We start from the raw sequence: 21,740 nt of genomic DNA on the forward strand, positions 1-21,740 counted from the left end.
GATATACTTGTCAACCTGATACTGAGAAACTGGATTATAAAACTAAATTGAATTCAAAAGGCACAGCCACTTGGGACATGTCACTGCTATGACTTAGAGCCTTAGGCTTAGATACCTCAGTAGACCTTCTGGCCACCCATGTTGCACACAGCACAGAACAATTACAGATATTGCTAATGATTACCCTTAGTCATCGAGACTAGAAACCACTATATTTGGCTTTGTTTATTTTAAGACAAGGAATATTATAATCAAATGTGTTCAAGGGATGTTTTTAGATATATTGTTAGAAAAATGGTTCCATGAATAATTAAGTTTGGAAAACACTAGGCTAAACTTAGACATTATTTACTGTGATAATATTTAGAACCTTTAATATGCTAATGTGAATTTTTAATCTTTCCAAGAAGGTAATATATTTAACCATTGCATAAATCAGCACCCCAGAAGGAAACAGATGGTACACTCAAAGTGGGTAATTGAGAAACATTTCATGGAAACCAACGAGAGAGAATGCAGTAGTTACAATCTCTAGACCTAAAGATGCAAGGGAGGGGGAGCAGTAACAGAACTGGAGAGAACAGCTAAATGGAGGGGACAGTTTCACCAAAGCTGTGACCTTAGCCAGTGAACTGGTGGCAATCCAGCAGGAGGGAGACAAGAAGCCAAGAAATATCTAGCCGCATTTCCCATCCCCTTTAATGTCCTGCTGGTCTCCCCTCCCCCTCAGCCCTCCTCCCCTTTAGCCAAACCCAAGAGGAAGGTACAGGGCAAAGGAGCCTGTAGTATGTACACAGATTAGCCCCTTGGGCACAGAGCAGAAAGGAGAGGAGAGAGAGAGAAACAAATATCCTGTACAACTGTGAATCCTCTTTTTTCACAGGTGTCCAGGACTATAGTGTTCTGCAGAAATCACTTTGGGAAAATTTGACATCCATTTATAAAGATATCCAAACGGATAACACACAAACATTTTTCTAAAAAGTGACAGTTGAAGAATCTACACTAATATGAAACTGTTCATTCCATTCCAATTTAATGAATTAAGTATTGATTTGGGGGGCAGTGGAATATAGTTTTACCAAAAAATGGTAAGAACAATGTCCATTTCACTTTTGACTTACGCACTCTGATCACAGTGTTAGTCATTTTTGCATAAATATTCGAGACATTTATTAACCAGTTATTCAGATAATTTTGTCTTGAAGTTTATACTATGGCATCTATATAGGGTTTCCTTTTTTTCTATTTTTTGATTTAACTCTATCAGGTACTTATAATACTTTTGTTTTGGTTTAACAAAATCAGCAGCTCTCCAACATCACTTTCACTGACTTCATACAACCCTGAAACTTAAATTTCAATTGCACATGTTTGCATTGTTATTGTTTTTTAATTGATTCTAGAGAGAAGAAAGCAGAGAGAAAGAGAGAGAGACATCAACTGGGCCTCAAACCTGCAACCTGGGTATGTGCCCTGACTGGGAATGGAGCCCACCACCTTTTGGTCTACCAGACAACTCTCCAAACAACTGAACCACACCAACCAGGGCTGTTTGTATTGTTTTATTGGCTACATTGATTGGTAAGAAAATTACTCACAAATGGGTTTGGGTGTAATGCACACTACTAGTGTTAATTGAGGACAAATACTTATACTCTAATTTCATAAGTGGGTGTTCACTAATGAAAATACTATACTTTTGTTTCCCAAGAATTTAATTTACATAGGGACTCAAAAGAGTCCCTTGCCTGAAGAAATAAACAACAGAATTCATCTCCCATTTGATCTAATGGGACCTGGATAGGTATGACTCACGAATTATTCTATTCAGTTGTCTGTGTTCATTACAAACCTGCTCATGCTGTAAGCCCACCAATACTATTAATAAGATGGTCCCACAGAACTTCACCAAGAACTTCCATTTCTTGTTAACCAAGAATTCAGCCTGAGGGAAACAACACATCATTATGCAAACTCTGTAACATGATAGTACCTGTAACTAGGCTTACTTCCAGTTTAAACACACAGAAATACCTGTTTCCTTTACAAGGAACAGTGTTCTAGGGAAATCTCTGCTGGGGTATTTCCCTAATTTGAATTCAGTCAGAAGGAAATCAGACAGCATACTAACAAAATAGACCTGTAAGACAGTATGTTTTAACTTTACTAGCTGGCATTTTATATATGTGACTTAATTGCTGTCGTGTCTACTAGGATTTATTCAAGTATTAAATGCCAAATTTGATTATTAGATGCTTTTTTGTCAATTTATCACATATTCTAGGAAAGGACTTTTTCTTTGGAGAAAGTAGTAGAGAGTCTCTGGTTTGCTGGTGGGGTTAGGAGCAAGAAGAGAGGCAAAGTTGTAGCCCTGAGTGAGCTATTGCATGTTGCCATTGACTAGAATCAGGAAATGTACGTTAATTCCATAGGTGCTCCTGGAGTGGACAGTTTGTACCTTGTATTTGGCACTGAAGACAAAGTGGTGAGGAACACACTGGGTTCCTGCCTTCATGAAGTTTAGGCTAGCTGATCAAAATTTAAACTTGAACTGCTGGGTATAGCATAACCAAAGCAAGGGTATCTAAACACTTACAGCCTCTCCCTAAAGGTTCCGATTGCAAAAGAAGGATATTTAAATGCCTCTGCTGCAAAAGTATATTCAGATAATTTTCATGGGTAACTATCATCTGAATGCCATTTAAAAACAGATCCAAAGAAAGCAAATATTTAGACATTCATTAAATGTCTAGTTGTAGTTATGCCTGATACATTATGCTGTGCGTGAAAATTAATACTGCCAGGTTGAGCGTCGACCTAGGATCCAGGCGACCAGGGTTCGATTCCCGGTCAGGGCACATGCCCAGGTTGCGGGTTCCATCTCCAGCAGGGGCCGTGCAGGGGGCAGCCGATCAATGACTCTCTCATCATTGGTGTTTCTATCTCTCTCCCTCTCCTTTCCTCTTTCTGAAATCAATAAAGATATATTTTTAAAAAAGAGAGAAAGTTGTTTGAATGCTAAAGGAAATGTGAATGTTGATATGAACCTTTTATGTGTCTCCTGAACCATTGCCTCTGCAGTGACCAAGGGGACTTGCCACTTACCGAGGCATTAAGAAATAGGTTGGTGATGATGACACCAACATCCGTGATGAGCCCAGCAGTAATGTCTTCTGATACCAGAAATTATATTGCAGGATATCATAAAGAAATTAGGTTGCCCAACTCCAGGGTAATAATGAGATCTTGGAGTATTAGAGGTCAGGTGACAGTGCTGAACTCTCAGAGATAAGATAGATGAAATAACTACAATGACTCACAGAGATGAAATGGTAATTAGAGTGTTTCATCCCTGGGATTTGTGATGATGACTAGTTCATCATAGGATCCCTAGGAATGAAATAGATGGGCAGCTTACTAAGCTGCCACTTGACTTACATAGGTCTTCTGGTCAGAAAGCATAATTCAAGTTCCTGTAGTAGGATTCATGATCTTTTCCAATTCCCAAATCTAAGCTAGCTCAGAGTTTAAGGCCGAGGGGCTGGTCTCTTTAAGAAAGGACCCTGTAAACTCTTCCACCAGTTTTATGGTGAATTTTCCTTCAGTCCATCCCTAGAGTCTTTTTAATGGTTGACTCCACACTGAGGAAAGGGAACTACCCAGAGCTTCTGGGACTTATATTAGACCTGCGATTTTCAACCTTTTTCTTCAGATGGCACACATAAACCAATTACTAAAAATCTGCTGCATACCAAAAAGTATATTTTTTGCCCATCTAACAAAAAAATAGGTACAATTTTGATTCATCCACACCAGACGGCTATTGTGTTAGCTGTTGTCATTTTTTTATTTGGCAATCTAAAGGAAAAGAGCTCAGTGACCTCCTGACTAGTCAGAGAGCGCATGTTTTAAAAATTCTTTGTTCACACAGGTTGAAAATTGCTGGGTTAGACTACTACTCTGAACTTACATTGAAACCAAAGACCAGAAATACCCATAGGGTCCACCAGTCAGGGTTTGGGTTTATGGAAGTCAGAGGACAAGTGGAAACTTGGCCTAAGCCCATAAAACATTGGGTCAATGTGGTAACCAGTTTCTTAGATGGCCCTAATGATCCTCACCTCTCGGTATTTATACCCATCAGTGGTCCCTTTCTATACTGAGCCAGGGTTGGTCTGCATGACTAATAGAATATGGCAGAAATGACGGTATGTCACCTCTGAGATTAGGTTATAAAATACTGCAGTTTCTGTCTTGGGCTCTGCTGTGGGGGAAGTCAGCTGCCATATCTTGAGAACACCAGGCAGCCTACAGAAAGGAAAGAAAGTGAATTGTCTCGCTGCAGCCAGAGGAACTGAGGTCAGTCGGTGACCACTTAGTAAACTTGGAAGCAGATTCTCCAGCCCTCAGATGACTACAGAGACTGAGCCAGAGCCACCTAGCTAAGCTGCTTCTGAATTCCTGATCCACAGATTGTGAGATAATTATCTGTTGTTTTAAGTTGCTAAATTTTGGGGTAATTTGTTATGTAGCAATAGATACCTAACACAACAATACCCCAGCATACTGGGTTACTTAAAGCAACTGCCAGATATAATAGTTCATCTGAATAAATTTTGGCATTCATTTCTAAAAAATAACTTACCTTTTCTAAACATATCACAATATTATCATCACACCTAAAAGTTAACAATAATTATTTCATATCAATAAGTATCCAATGTATCAAATCACTGTCCAGATTCCCCCAATTGTCTCATAAATTTGTTTTTAAAATTATTCTATTTAGGATTCACATCAATTTCATACATTGCAATTGGTAGGCACATTTCTTTCAATTTATAGATTCTCTCTAAGTTACTTTTTCCTTTTGTAATTCATTTCTTGAAGAAATTGCGTGATTTGTGTTATAGAATTTTCCATATTTTGGATGTTGCTGACTGCATTCACATGGTATCATTTAACATGTTTCTCTGTTTTTTTGTATTTTTTTAAAATTGATAGTCAGTGACAGAGACTTGTTCAGATTAAGGTTTGAATTTGGGGGGTGGGTAAGATAACATCATAGGTGTTGCTCCTTTAAAATTTGGATCATGTGAATATATTGACTATTTAAAATAAACATAAAATTTAAAAAACAATTATTTCTGTAAGATAAAACCAAACCAGTTGTTCAAGTAAGGTATATCTTGCAGCTTCTCCAAGCTTTTTCAGACACTGATAAAGCACAATTTCATTCTAAAAAGGTGAAATTTGCTTGTCAATCTTTGGAGAACTGGCCAATCAAAAACTATGATGCTAATGTTTCCGATTTTGTGGGTTTCTGAAGTGTGCTTCCCAGTGACTAATATTCTTAATAGCTAGATTTGATCCTAAAACTAAGGATCTTGGTATGTTTCCTTTTCTTCAAGTAACCTGCATATTGGAACACAGTTTCTTACTTTCAAAGTTGTACTTTATTTCTTTCTGCAGCTCTTAGTAAAAACATATTTTTCAAAGACATAGCTGGACTGGGAAAACTCAGCCTCAGAACTCCATCAGCATTCTGTGGTTTATTTAACTGGAACATCTTTAGTCAAATCACTGACTGACAATACTAGGTGAAATTTTTGGAAATCACTTAAGATTTCTCCCGATAACATTTGTATGTTTATTTAGGTTCTTAAATTTTTATGGGCCCCACCAAGGAATAGTTATTTCTTGAGCCCTGTGCACTGTGATTTGGTAGCACATTCAAGAAGGCTTACCTCAGGTGATTAAGGACCAAGTGACTAAGGAATGGGAGAATAGCTGCCCTCCTGTCATTCCTAAAGTTAATCGAAGTATAAAATGTACCAAATAACACAGAAAAAGGTAGTGCTTAGTGATGTTATACCATGCAAACTAGGTGGGAATTTCAGTGATATTTTTATACATTGTATAGATAATCCTTAGATGAAATAATCTAGATAGATAAAAAAATATCCTAAGACAATCTTGATTGCCTATCCCATAGCCATGTCTGCCTTCTTTCTTGCAGAGCACTCTGATTTTTTGTTGTTGTGCAACAGCTCCAAAGAATGAAACATGTTTGATCCAAGCCATGGTTCTCAACCGTGACAGCACATTAAATCCCTGTGAGAGCATTTTATAAATATTGATGCCAGGACAGCACTCCAGAGCAATTAAATCAGAATCTCTGAAAGTTCAACGTAGGTGAAAATAAGTTTTAAAAGCTTCCCAGGTTATCCTGATATTCAGCCAGGAGGCAGGACCCCAGGTCCAAGCCAATCATGGCGATCCAGCCCCTTTGTTAGTGAAGGTACATGACCTTGTTCTGACTGAGGAGACTAAAAGAGAATTCTGCTAGGGGCTTCTAGTAAAAAATTTCATCCCTGAAATAGGAGAAAAAATGTAAAGAAAACAATTTTTGCCTGGCTGGCGTGGCTCAGTGGCTGAGCATTAACCTAGGATCCAGGAGATCTCAGGTACATTCCCAGTCAGGGCACATGCCCGGGTTGCAGGTCCCACCCCCAGTAGGGGGCATGTAGGAGGCAGCCAGTCAATGACTCTCATCATTGATGTTTCTCTCTCTCTCTCCCCCTTCCTCTCTGAAATTAATAAAAACATATAAAAGAAAGAAAAAGAAAGGAAGGGAGGGAGGGAGGGAGGGAGGAAGGGAAGGAAGGGAGGAAGGAAGGAAGGAAGGAAGGAAGGAAGGAAGGAAGGAAGGAAGGAAGGAAGGAAGGAAGGAAGGAAGGAAGGAAGGAAGGAAGGAAGGAAAACAATTTTTTAGTGCCAATACTCCTGCTTCTTGCTGGGGGCACTGTCATGTGAGGGCCTAAGGCTTGGTTGTAGCAGTTTGTATCCACAGGAGCCGCTGAAACAACAGAGACCGCAGAGCGGAAAGATCAGAAGATTGGAAGTGCTTCAGGAGGGAAGCACAGCACTGTAAACACAGTGACAATAAGGGATTTGTTGGAAGAATATCAGACCTCCCGCAAATATAAGAATTGTTGAGAGCATGAAGGCCTGGTACGGGAGTCAGAGGAGCAGGGATGCAAGAAGGAAACATCTCACCTGAAGCGCTGGTGCGAGTGGGCAAGTTGGAGCCGGCAGAGAACCCGAGGCGCAAGCTCAGCTGCTTGTCCAAGCGGGGCTGCAAAGGGGGTGCCCAAGGAAAGGGCTCTTCCAACTGACACCTCCAGGGAAAGAGTCCCCTGAGTGTAGCTCTGTCATTTCTGGGCCTGGAGCGTAGTGTTAGTCCCTCAGGTCAGGGGCTGCTATTATTTGTCAGGACCAGCAGGTGGCAAGAGAGGCAAGACAGAACGGAGCCCAGGAAGGGAAGGGGGACCCTCCAGGCACCTCTGCCTCCGCTGGCACCCAGTCTGGCAGCAATGACTTTCTGAGCAAAATGGCTTCAATTTCACATACAGTCTTATACAAATTCTTTTTCTATCTAATTCTAACCTGGAACCCCTTGGGAAAGGGGATGCTGGGAAATGTAGTTCTGAACCTTAGCCAAGAAATGAGCTAAACAAGGTGTAATCCTCCTGGGAAGTCTGACTTTGGTGGTTAAATCAGTAATAAAGACAAATTTGGAAATGATACCAGTTAACTCTCCGTTACAACCTTGCCTTTCACTATTATCATGAATGAAAACCAATTTCCTTAAACTTGTAGGTCAACGCCTTTTATAAAATGAGTTCTGGTACTTCTTTCTTATACAGATGAATCAATAATAACCACAGACTATAAACAACAATGGAGTAAAGACAACAATTCCAAGGCTATAAAAGAATTTTTTTAAATCCCCACCAAAAGATACGTTTTTATTGATTTCTTTTTTAGAGAGCAAGGAAGGGAAAGAGAGAGAGAGAGAGAGAGAGAAACATTGCTGTGAGAGAGAAACATTGATGGGTTGCCTCCCATACTCACCCCAACAGGGGATGGAACCCACAGGCCAGGTATGTGCCCTGATCGGTAATCAAACTGGCCACCTTCTGGTGCAACTGAGCCATCCCTCCAGGGCTAAAAAAGAATTTTTTAAAAAGAAATAAAATTGCAAGAAGCAAATTGATATTAAAAATTAAAACTGATAAGAATAAAAACACTCACTAGATAGGAAAAATAGAATGAAATGGGAAATAAAAACAGGAGACTTCTTTTTAAAGCTAGATGGTAAAAAGAGGAACAAAAACCAGCATGAATTTGAACAAGGATGTTAATTAAAACAATGTGAGGGTAACTTGAGCAGGAATAAGTCATCATCGGAATAAATTATAATTAACTCAGGTTTCCAGAGCCAACTAACTCTGAAAAAAAGTTAAATTGACCCCACTCCAACCAACGTAGACAACAGCTCTACTGGAGGTTGTAAGAAGTCTTCATTGTGTCAGTATATCTCCATGGAGTATTTTTGCAAGACCCACATGCAGTGTCTATCATGGCTCTCACAAGTTTGTCTGGTTTGAAAAATTCACTAAAGAAAAGGGAGAAAAGAAAACTGCAAAACTTATAGAAAATATTTTTCTAATTTTTTGCAGCACTGACTAGTGAATGGAAGTAAATAAGTGGGTTGGTGTTTACATACGATATTTATTTTAAAATTAGTTTCCTCTCAATGTATTTTAAACAAATATTTTTAAATATTTGTTGAAAGTAAACTAAGCAATAGCTTTCCGTGGTAAACTGGATTCAAACAGGCTGTGATGGATCTGCCATGCCCCTCCTGGAAATATATCAACCATATCTCACTTTGCACTGTAAGAACAGTGTTATTTTCATAAACACAAGGACACACAAGAAAGTTACAACATTGGTTGCCTCCTGGGAACAGAAATAATATCTGGAGAACAGGGATCAGAAGGAAACTTTCACTATCCTCACTGTATCCACTTAAAATGTTGGGCCTTGTGAATATCTAACATATTCAAAAATAATTTAAAAGCAAAGCTTTTCAGGTTCTCACCTTCTGCTTCTGAAATTGACACCCACCTTAAGGAGGAGCACAGTCTCAAATGGCAGGCTCACCTCTGTTGGCTTCCCTCCCCTCCTGGATCTTGGTCTACAAATTCATACTTTCTTCATTGTTTTCCAGTGCCTTCAAACTGATTTAAAATTGTTTTTAGTGGGAAGGATAGACCAAAATTATCTATCTAGTCTACCAGTACCTGAAGCAGAATTTCTATGATCACCTTGTTTTGGGTGTGCTTGAAATGGAAATATTGTTGCAGTTTCAAAGTTACCATGAATTTAGTAAATACAACATGGTGTTTAATCAACAGGTGTTTAAATCTATTGTCTCCAAAAAATAAGATGGGAACATGGACAAATAAAACATATTAAATTCTATAGAAATTTATTTATAGCCAGCATTCACTTTGTCTATTGTAAGATAGGCCCTATATCAAATGCTGTTAATACACTATTTAATCCGTGTAACAAACCACCTGATATTTATCATCAATCCTATTTTACATTTAAAGAACATCTCAGAGATACTTTTTTCTGGGTCACGTAGCCAATGATTAGTAGAACTTAATTCAAATTCCGTTTTCATCACTGAAGGAGATCGTATGCTGCACATTTTACCAAGCTCTGCAAGGCACTTTGCTAGATCCTGAATCCCAAAAAAAGTTTAAAAAAAAAAGTAATGTTACCAAGGAGATAGCCAGACCTCCGGTCTTGTCTTCTTGAAGGAAATCTTTCAGTCAATAGACAAAGTGTAGCAAAGTAAGTAAGAATGTATTGCTGCTGCAAAAACACTCTTAGGACAGTGAAACAAGGAAGGTGCATAGAGGAAGTAACAGGAGGGCCTAGGCTGGGCTGCTTTGGCTCACTGAGAAGTCAGAGAGAGAGAGTGGGCCTTGGAGACAGGCTCAGGGCTTAGCCCTGGACGAGCTGCCACTGCCCATTGCTCCCCTAGTTGCAAGTCTTGTGGGGTCCGTTAGAGGAAAGAAGGGGGAAGGGAATGGCTTGGGCATGCTCCCCTGGCAGAAAGCACACACTGGGTCCTTTGCACTAAGAGTATTTATCTCTCTTGCAGGTGGAAATCTTAGGGGAGGTCTCAAGGGAAGTTCTCAACAGAATATCCATCAGCCTTTCAGGTGTGCTCTTTCAGGGTCGTGATCTCCACTGATTTGTCCGTGCAAGGACAGGGGGTCATTAGTCAATGTAGCTGGTCCTGAGGCAGCCACAGTGTCACTTGTCTGGTTTTGTTGCTTTTCTGGGCCTGGGGCTGAAATACAACTGAAGTCTAGATATTATCTTTAGGGAGGAAAAGGTCAGGGGGTCCAAACCACATGACTATTGATATGAAAAGGCAGGGGGATCCAAATCGCATGACCAGGGATATTCTGGGGGAGGATAGGTTACCCTGGGGGCAAGGCTCTTGTTTTCCAGTTTTGCCCCTTGTAGGAATCCAGGGCTTTCTGCCCTGGTGAACTTCTGTACCTGGCCCTTGGTCCTTGCTCTGCTCAGGTCTGTGTATCTGCCTGTAGCAGGAATAAGAGCATTAAACAAATCAACAAATAAAAACCTGCCAATGGGTGTAATTTTGTTTAACATTTTCTGTTCAAAATTTGTCCATATAATAAAGATATAATTTTCACAAGACGGAGCTTGCAATTAGGAGAGAAAATCACCCTGACGAGTAAAAGCAGGCCAAAATGAAATTACTATTCGTTCCCCTTTCATGTCATCACACAGGGCATTTCCATACTCACCGCAAAGGGTGAAGCTCCAAAGGTGTAGCAGAGGGGAATGGGAGGCGTCTGTTTCCCCCATCTGTTTCTCGGACCTGCTTCTGAACACCGCCTCTGCGGGCTCTCTGTGGGGCCGAAGCTGGTTTCTATTTTCTCCACATAGTGGAAGTCCCTGGATCCCCAGCTTCCAACTCAATCCTTCCCAAGACCACTAATCACTATATTTAAGCACTGCCAGCTCTCATTTCTATGAACTAAGATCAGATCCCCTTCAACACTTCTCTGCTATTGTGAATATCTTGCTACTTTATGCCAGGGTCCCAGTTTGAGCCACTCTTGGCCATCCCTCGGGCACCCTCATTGTTCGTCAGGGCATTTATTCTTGTCAGTCCCCTTCAAAGATCTGGATTTATGCCCCCGAGTCTCAGTGACTGCCAAATGCCTGCCTGTCTGCACCTCTTTGTATCGCTCGCCACAGACCCTTGCTGGTTTTTCCTCATTAATTACCTGCATCACTCCTCCCCAGCACTGATCCCCATGCAGTGGTCAGTGGTCATTCCCCTTTACGCTCTCCGACAGTGAGATACTCCCTGGGCTGCATGTACCTTTCCCTGGGCTCTGAATAAAACGGTAGCTTCACAAAACTGTGTGCAGAATGTTTTATCTCCTGGATGAATGGATTGAACCATGAATATTAGTTTAGAAAAAAACACTCATCTGAAATATTCTTAAGCCTCTTACTACTGTTAATGCTACAGATTACAGTCACCAGAAAAAAATTACAACAAATAAGACGTAATTATAGTCACCAGCTTAACAGAACCTACAGTCCAGTTAGAGCAATAAGCTCCCTAAGGAGGTAATAGAAGGCAGAATGAATAGTGCCTAGGGGAAGGAAGGGAAGGAAGTTGTGCCTCCCTGAAACTGCCTTTTGGGATATTGATTTAAACCTGTTTATTAAGAAACAAGACTCAGCTCTGGCCCGTGTGGCTTAGTTGTTTGGGGGCCATCTGTGCACTGAAACGTTGCTGTTTCGATTCCTGGTCAGGGTACATGTCCGGATTGTGGGCTGGGTCCCTGGCAGGGGGCATGCAGGAGGCAGCTGATCAATGTTTCCCTCTCATATCAATGTTTCTCTCTCTCTCTCTCCCTCTCCTTTCCTCTCTCTCTAAAAAAATTCAGTAAAAAAATATTTTTTAAAATAATTAATCAATTAATTCTTTAAAAAGAAACAAGATTCAGGCCCAACCAACGTGGCTCAGTGGTTGAGCTTCAACCCATGAACCAGGAGGTTGGGGTTCGATTCCCAGTCAGGGCATGTGCCTGGGTTTTGAGCTCAATCCCCTGTTGGGGGCGTGCAGGAGGCAGCCGATCAATGACTCTCTCATCATTGATGTTTCATCTCTCTCCCTCTTTCTTCTTCTTTCTGAAATCAATAAAGATATATTTTAAAAAGAAAAAAAAAATCACTCAGATAGCCTAGCATTTTGAAGACAGTGCATTAATGTCTATTCCAAAACGAAAACGCCATGACTCAAAAAACAAACTTAATTAAACTTTGAAGCAATACTCCAGGGGGTTGAGTTTTCTGGACCACTTTACAAAATAGGTGTATTTCCTGTTTGCGAGAAGAACAATGACTAGAATGCAATATTGGTTCATTTTCCCTAAATGCTGTTCTGATGGTGGCAGGAGAGTGATCAGCTGCTTCAGACTATTCATTTATTCAACAAGCATCGATTGTTCCTTCTTGATAAAGCACTGCCGGGGACCAGGCCAAGGGGCTGTGCAAGTGGAAAGAAGTGGAAGCTTTCAACTGGTACTAGTACATTCTGAGAACTCAGGGGCTGACAACTGGTCCTACCCTTACTTTTACATGTTCCACTTATTTATCGTGGTGTAAAAAAAATTACCCCAAAACTTAGTGGCTTAAAGCAAAATCCTGGTTTCTGTGGATCAGGAATTCAGGGAGGGCTTGGTAGGTGCTTCCAGTTTAAGTCTCTAATGCAACTGCAGTCAGAGAATGGCTGGAAGAGTGAGGGGCTGGATCAGCCGGGGGTGGGTCAGACGCTTCTCTCTCCACATAATCTCAAGGTTTCTCTATGTCTTTCGATGTGGATGAGTTTAGGCTTCCGGACAGCATGGCAGCCTCAGAGTGTCTGGATTGCTTATGTGGTGGCGCCCCCAGCATGAGCCTCCCAAGGAATCAAGGTGAACATGTGAGGCATATTTATGACTTATCCTTGGAAGCCACACAGTGTCCCCCTGCCATACACTCTGTCAAGGCCGTCACAGGGGCCTCCCCCCAGGTTGGAGGAGAGAAGTCGTAGCCTAGGCCCCATCTCTCAGTGGGAAGAAAAAAAAAGTCATAATGCAAGAAGAGCAGGTGGGATGAGGGACACTTTTGTGACCATCTTTGGAAAATATAACCTGCCACACCGAACCTACCCCTTAATGTACACTTTGCTTTTTGTGTTTCTGGATTGACTTTAATACTGTTTAAACAGGATTTCATTTTCACTCTTACAAATATTGATGAACAAATATTAAGGCAAATGAAAGACGCAATGTGTTTTGTCTTGGGCACCACATCCCACCAGTGATATCCATGCCCATAGTAAAGCGTCTATAAACTCCTACCAATCCCCTATGAGAGTTAAAGATAAGAACCCCCCCCCCCCGACTAAGTTCTTCTAGCTGGTCTAATAATCAAATTAACAGAGACAGATTAACAGGAGAAAATCAATTTTTTTTCTTTTGTTGATCCTCACCTGAGGATATTTTTTCCATTGATTTTTAGAGAGATGGGAAGAGAGAAAGGGAGAGAGAAACATCAATGTGAGAGAGACACATCGATTGGTTGCCTCCTGAATGAGCCCCAAACGAGGCCAGGGATGGCACCTGCAACCCAGGTACATGCCCTTGACTGGGAATCAAACTCACAATCCTTCGGTGCGTGGGCTGACGCTCTAGCCACTGAGCCACACCGGCCAGGGCAAGAAAATCACATTTTAATACATGTCTATGGGAAATTCACATAAGCATGAAATGCCAAAGACAGTGAGGCAACATTAGATATATAAGACATTTTGGACAAAGGAGAAAGAGGGGCAATAGAGTATTAAATTTCAGAAGCGAGAATGGGAAATTTACAGGTAGTTGAGGAAGAGCCGAACGCCATGGCAGGAAAATCCTTGATAGGCAACTCATAAGCAATGGGACACAGGGGATATCTAGTTGACAGGCCCCTGCCTGAAGCCCTCCTGTTTACCATATTTAATTCAAATTGGGGTAAAGCAAATATCCTAAGATCTCCTTCTTTAGGAATGGGGGAGGGTCAAAGGTTCTTTCTGAATCTTGTTTCATAATAAACAGCTTAAAATCAATGTGCCAAAAAGGCAGCTTCAGGGTGGCAGAACTTTGGTTCTCTTCACCCCTCCTTATTGCTATTTGAAAACAGCTGGAAGTGATGAGTTCTATTTTGGTAGAGTAGAGATCCCTACAAACCATAGCAATCACTTGTAGCCTGTGTATGTGATTCCTATTTTATGGCACCTATACTATAGATAAACCACAATATATGTATAGAATGTCATAGTCAGCAAACAAGCATAAAATTGTCACTGAACATATTAGATTTTTATTAGAATTTATTTTTTCATTGGTTTATGAATATTTATATTTTTCAGAAATACTTTATAGTGAAATAATAAAGGTACTAGCTCTTGGGACCTTCTTTATTTTTTTATTTTATATTATAAAACACTTCATACATATAAAAAGGCATGAAAATAAATAGGCATCTACTAATGAACCACAAGCCTGAACAACAGTTAACATATGACCACAGCAGCTCCCTAGCTCCCCCGATTCTCTCTCTAAATTACAGATACAATTAAAAAATCATACCCATATTTCTACCTTCCCTTTTCTAGCTCTGCCATACCAGACTGCAGATTGTAAACATTGTAGTTTTCATGAATGGTGCCCCAGAAAGTCGTGTAATGCAGAGCACAATTATGCATGGCAGCCCCAGCATTACTGTACTGAAATTAGTAATTTTCATTATAATTCTAATTTTTATACTTTCACTACAAATGAAGATTATGTATAAATGTTCTTCATATGCTGATCTTTACATTTTTACAGAGATGATATAATTAGTTTGCAATTTGCTTTTTTACTTACTTTATCCATGTTAATTGATGGTGCCTAACTAATTAATTATTACTACTCTACAGTATTCCATTCTACAAGTCCCCCTGTCCCATTGCTTCTGAGTTGCCCATCAAGGATTTTCCTGCCATGTATATTCCACTCCTCCTCAACTACCTGTAAACCACTTCTTTTTTCTGTTTTTCTTTCTTTTTATTCGTAATCTTCACCAGATGATACTTTTTCCATTGCTTTTCAGGGAGAGAGAGAAACATCAATGTGAGAGAGACGCATTGATTGGTTGCCTCCCACATGTGCCCTGACCGGGGCTGGGGATCGAGCCTGCAACCTAAGTATGTGCCTTGGATGGAATCGAACCTGGGACCCTGCAGTCCTCAGGCTGAGGCTCTCTAATCACTGAGCCAAATTGGCTAGGGCTATAAATAATTTCTGAAAACCAATACTCAATTACCCCCCACCATTTCTCCTTTGTCCAAAAATATAATATACACCCAATGTTGCCTCACAATCTTTGGAATTTCATGCTTCTGTGAATTCTCCATGTGCATATATTAAAAACTTAATTTTCTCCTGTTAATCTGTTCATGTTAATTTGATTATTTGCCCAGTTAGAACTTAGAAGTTGGGAGAAAAAGTATTAAAACCACTCAGAAAACTTATTTTCTTTAATCTGGCCTTTTATTTTTATTGTTTTTCTTTGACTCAAACTGGCCTCACTTGGCTCCCTGACCCTCCCTTGCTTAATCATTAAGCCCTCAGGACAATGAGGTTCTAGTCAGCATCCAGTAGTCTTAGAAATAAGGTCCTGGGTCTATTGACTATGGAGACAGAGTTTTCAATCAAACTAAACACAATATCTCGGCCTCAGTTGTGTTTTAGCTCTGGATCCAAGAAAGCAGAACAATTCCATAGAGCAAATCCTTGCAAAATTGGACAAAACAACTCCATGACTGACATCAGGACTCAATGCAATGATCAGTTACCCCCTACCCTAGCACCAATCAATCAGTAGAGACCAAGGCCCTAACTCTATTAGTTACTATGATTAGTAATTCCCCCCCCATATAATCCATCTCCTAAAAGCCATTGGGGAGCCAGGTCTTTTAGCATGAGCTACCTGTGACTCCGGGCATGGCGCCATGTCCTCAATAAATCCTTACTTTCTTGGCTGCAAACTGCTGTTCTTGTCTTACTGGGCTTTGATGTGCACAGGCAAACAGAAACCATCAGTCTGGTAACAGTATTAATTATTTTAGTACCCACACTGTTCCAGGGTGTTCACTGCAGCACTAATGGTAATAGAGAAAAAACAGGGGGGAAATTAACTACCCTCATACAGGAATGAATAAATTGTGGTTCTTTCTGAGTTCTTCCTTTCTTAGTAAACAGCTTAAAAATCAATATCCCAAAAAGCGACTTCAGGGTGGAAAATTTTGGTTCCCTTCACCAGGTATCCCTGTTAACATAACTGTGTTTCTTTAGGGAATAAATGTACCCAGAAACAGAACTGCTGGCAATTATCATATGTAGATTGCTGTATTATCTATTGCCAAATGCATCTCTAGGGTACGTTAGGCTACAGTAATAAATAGACTCCAAAATACACTGCTTCAGTTCAATAGCAGTTCCCTCCTCATTCACTTGAAAGCCTAGAACAGCATGGGCTCAGACCTTCCTGAGCTTCACAGTTACTTATACCTGGCAGAGTGGATTGGGCGAGGGGGACTCTGCTCCACGCGGCTATTCAGGTAACCAGCTGTCAGGGATGCTGCCGTTTTCAACATGTGATTTCCAAGTTTCCCTGAACATTGCCATCGCAGCCAGCTGGAAAGAGAAAAGTATGTGGAGAAGCACATCGCTCTAAAAAAAAATTTTTTATTGAATTTTTGGGGGTGACATTGGTTAATAAAATTATAAAGGTCTCAGGTGTACGATTCTATAACACATCATCTGTGTATTGTATTGTGTGTTCAGCACCCAAAGTCAAGTCCCCTTCCATCATCATTTTCCCCCTTTACCCTCTCCTACCTCCCCCCCCCCTTTCTCTCTGGCAATCACCATCCTCAGGACCACATCTAACCGCAAGGGGAGCTGGGAAAAGTAGTCTTGTTATATGTCCAGGGAGAAGAAGAGATGGATTTGATAAAGACTTAGCAATCTCGGCTTCCTTTTCTAAAGTAGTGGAAGTAATTCTGTTTCCTTCAGGAGTGTACAGGAATAGAAATGCCTTCACACCCTTCCTAATACACGACATTATCAAACTTTTTCATTTGCTCAAGTTAATGAGTATGTAATAGCCTAGCCTTGTGCTTTAATTTGCATTTCATTGATTAATAGTAAGATTAACATCTTTAGACGTGTTTCTTTTGCCATCCATTTTCCCCCCTCGTTTGTGTAAATCAGTTGCTCCATTTCCCCCCCAGCCTTTCCTTACTGGTCCAGTAGGAGGCCTTCATAAATTCTATCGACCTATAGAATTTGGCTATATGAATTGTGAAATCCTTCTAGTATGTGCTTGTCTTTTCACTTGGTTCATTGTGCCTTTTGTCGTACAAAGTGTCAGATCTTATCGCAATCCAGTTTATCAGTTTTCATTTATGGATTGTGCTGCTTGTTCCTTACTTAAGAGATCCTTCCTTGCCCGTATGTAATGCAAACATTTCACTATGTGTACTCCTGATGTTTTTATGATTTCATTTCTCACAATCGTCATGTAGTCCACTTGGATTTGGGCTGGGCAAGTGGCAATTTTATTTTTTACCTCCATTTGGAGAGTCAATTGTCCCAGCATCGTTTATTGAATAGTCTACCCTTTTACCATGAACAACAATGACTGACATTTCTTCCATGTTTAATTTATAGGATTTTCCTAACCTCTGAATCTACTTGGACTTGGGACCCAACCTTCCTTAGTTTGGTCAACCGAGCCTCGGACTGAACATAGATTCTGACAGAACAATGAGTTTCACAAAGTCTCAGGCCCTAGTAACTCTACCTTGACCCATAACCATTAGCAGTTAGTAGTCTTGGTTGATTAACTGCTTTTCTATCAAGCAAAATATACCTTTAGTAGAAGCATGTATTGTACCACTCTGAGAAATTAACATCTTCTTCAATGACTTTTAGGAGACAAGGCTTGCCAACCACACAACCACACTGTTTCTATCTCCCTAACCAGGCCACTCATTTCACACAAATATGTTACCACCAAGCACTAGCAGTATTACCCAGAACAGCAAGTTCCCCATTTTTCAGAGTCACCCGAATCCCTCATGCCAGCTCCTACAGAATCCCCACAACTCCTCTTGCCAGTCCCTGCTGTGTCCTGAATGCTTCATGAGCTGAGGCTCAGAAAGCGTCTTCCAAAGACAGCGACTCCTGAACAAAATATGGCCTGATGCCAAGAATTTATAGCATCTGCTGAAAGATCTCTGGTTCTAGTGGTCCTCTGGAGAGTTTTGCTTTGTGGCTTTCATTCCTTCAGTATTAAACCATACCACGAATTCCTGCTTATGAAGAAAACATCATATTTGAGAACAAATTAAATTGGTCAGTGCTCTAATGACTACTTATTCATATTCACACTCTCTGTCTTTTTCTGAACTAAGCTTGTTTCCAAATTTAAACCATGGTTTGAACAGATTCTACCATAGGTCTTTTTCTCCCTATAATAATCTTATAGCTCAATAAATACTGGATATTTTTTGTACTAGAAATGTGGACAACTCAGTAGATGACAAGTTCCTTGAAAGAAGCATTTTTGTTCATTCACCTTTAATGATAGTCAGAACCTCACACATAGTCCACCCACAGAAATGTCTGTTGAATGAATTTGAGAATTTTTTTCTAGTGGTCCTTCAGAATTACAGGGGGCCTCACTGAGGGTCCTCTTATCTCAGATTGTGTTTTCTGGAACCAGGCAGATGTGTTTTCTCTAATGGTAATCAGCTTAGGAAAAGCCTTAATCTTGCTGCCTCAAAAATAGACTCTGTGTGCCACTAGAGGACTGCTGCATGTCATACATAGGGATTATATGTTATTTTCTATCAGCATTTCATCTACTTCCTAAGTTTGAGAAATTCCCCACTTTAGGGGTAGAGCCCATCTCCCTCTAGAAAAGTTGAAGAGGCCAGATACGTATGCTATTCAAAAGGGCCTGAGCCCCACCTTTCTTGACTGACTTGCGAGCTAGTAGCACAAGAAGATGGAACATTCTCTTTGGCTGCAGGGACAGTTGCAACAAGTGTTTGGCATCTCTTCTTCCCTGTGCCCAAATTTTAAACCTTGCCCTGGAAAATCTCTGAGTTATGAGGAGGTCTCTGCTTGGTCCTCTTGTGTCTGATATATACCCTTGGGTAATTTGATATAATGAAAGCAATTGTCTCTTTATCTATAGAGGTTAGAATAATTATTAGAAACTTGCCATTTCAACCTTTTTCTGGGAATACCTGAAAACGAGCTCAACATTTTTAAAATTGTGGGTCAAGTATAAAGCAAATTTACCCAAAACCTTCCTCTAGCTGAGTTATCATTTGTGGTGCCTAAACATGATGCCAAGAATTAGCAACTGTTTAAAATGTAATTACTTCTTTGTTATGGTCTTAGTAGAAAAAGGCCATTAGAAAAAGTCTAACTCCAGTTTGCTGTTATTATGTAAAGAAAATGTGAGATGAAAATAATTCAAAAAAAGTAGCTAAAGAAAAGAATAATTGAAGAAAAGGAGATGGAATGTAATCTTGACGCCAAAGCCCACAAAGTTTTCCCAACACTACTGAAAAGAATCCGAACCACAAGGATAAGCTAAATACATTAGAAATTTTTGTTTTAATTTAATAGCCATAACGTACTAAGTTCTCCCGACCTAATACGTTAACTTTTATACTGCAAAAACAGTTTACATTTAAAAACCGATGAAGTTGTAATAATACACTAAAATTTGTTATCACTTTTGACTTGATTTAGCTTAATCATATAAAATATAGGAATTATAGCCTGGCCTGTGTGGCTCAATTGGTTGAGCTTTGTCCCGTCCACCAGGAGTTGGCAGGTTCGATTCCAGGTTAGGGCACATGCTCAGGTTGCAGGCTCAGTCCCCAGTAGGGGGCATGCAGGAGGGAGCCAATTGATTTCTCTCTCATTGATGTTTCTGTCTCTCTTTCTCTCTCTCTTCTCTCTGAAATCAATAAAAACATATTTAAAAAAATAAAATATAAACATGATCTCTTTTGTACCAAGGTAATGCCAGAGTTCCTTAGACTGTTGAGCTCATGGACAGCAGGTAGCACAGCAGTTCATGTACACATTTAATCATTTTAAAACCTGACATTTGGTTTATTGTAATGTTATGGCTGCTAAGCATGGTAATTACTCCAGAGCACATTATGACATCTGAATATGTTTTTTTCTACAGAAAGTGTTCAGTCATGTTTCCTGCCTCTTCCGGTTCACTGGGTTTCAGTATCACTCACATTGCTCCTTAAAATACACCTTGGTTTCTTTAGAAGTGAACATAGGAAGTAATCGATAATAGTTATAGTCGTGTGCCACTTAACGAGGGGGTACATTCTGAGAAATGTGTCTTTAGGTGCTTTTGTTGTTGTGTGAACATCATAGATTGTAGCCACACATCCAAAGGTGGTATACAGCCTACTACACACCTAGGCTATATGGCATAGCTTTTTGCTTCTAGGCTACAAATATATACAGCATGTTACTGTACTGAATACTGCAGGCATTTGTAACACAATGTAAGTAGTTGTGTATCTAAACATAGAAAAGGTACAGTAAAAATATGGTATAAAATTTTTTTTAAAATGCTACACCTGTGTAGGGCACTTACCAAGAATGGAGCTTGCAGGCCTGGAAGTTGCTCTGGGTGAGTCTGTGAGTGAGGGGTAAGTGAACGTGAAGGCCTAGGACATTACTGTACTAATGTAGATATTATAAATAATATGCACTTAGGCTACACTAAATTTACAAAACAACATGAGATTAAATTAAGCACAAGAGAAAATGATGCAATCAAGAGACACTATTAACAGATGCATGAGGCTGCTGCCTGGGTTACACAGCAAAGTGTTTTACAGCAAACTTGTTTATACGTAGAAAGCATGCACTCTAAAATAACCTGAATTTAACCCTGTTGGAATTCATTACTACTGAGGGAGTTAGATAGCTAAATCTTCACAATAAAAAGTGATGAATGTGTGTTTCCACTGCCATGGTAACCACAGACTTGGAGCACAACCTCCAGAGAAAGTTCTGGAGAACTCCCTTACCTTCTGATGCCAAATTTGGAATATTTTTTCCAGGTAAGCAGGGGGAGAGCACATTGATAAGCCTCAGCTATGTTTTCAATTTCTGAGATATAATGCTTTTGAACATTTAGGTTCCACTCAATATTTTCCAATTATACACACACTTTCTGAAGTCTTTCATGTCCACTAAAACAGGTATTAGATCTGAGTGTAAGGAATATTTGTGTGTTTTAAGACAACAAAGACAAGTTGTTGTGTTGTTTTTTTATTTTTTTTTATTTTTTTATTATTTTTTTAAAAATATATATCTTTATTGATTTCAGAGAGAGGAAAGGAGAGGGAGAGAGAGAGAGACAGAAACATCAATGATGAGAGAGTCATCGATCAAGCCCACAACTGGGCATGTGCCCTGACCAGGAATCGAACCCTGATCGCCTGGATCCCAGGTCGACGTTCAACCCCTGAGCCACGCCCAGCCAGGCATGTGTTGTTTTTTTAAATAGAAGATTCTTTAATTGTTCACTCTGTTGGTTTAATTATCCCAAACTGGCGTTGAAAAATAATTTTTATGCCCGGCTAGCATAGCTCAGTGGTTGAGCATCAACCTATGATACAGGAG

This window comes from Miniopterus schreibersii (genome assembly GCF_964146895.1).
Source record: "Miniopterus schreibersii genome assembly, chromosome: 6".
Classification (NCBI taxonomy): domain Eukaryota; kingdom Metazoa; phylum Chordata; class Mammalia; order Chiroptera; family Miniopteridae; genus Miniopterus; species Miniopterus schreibersii.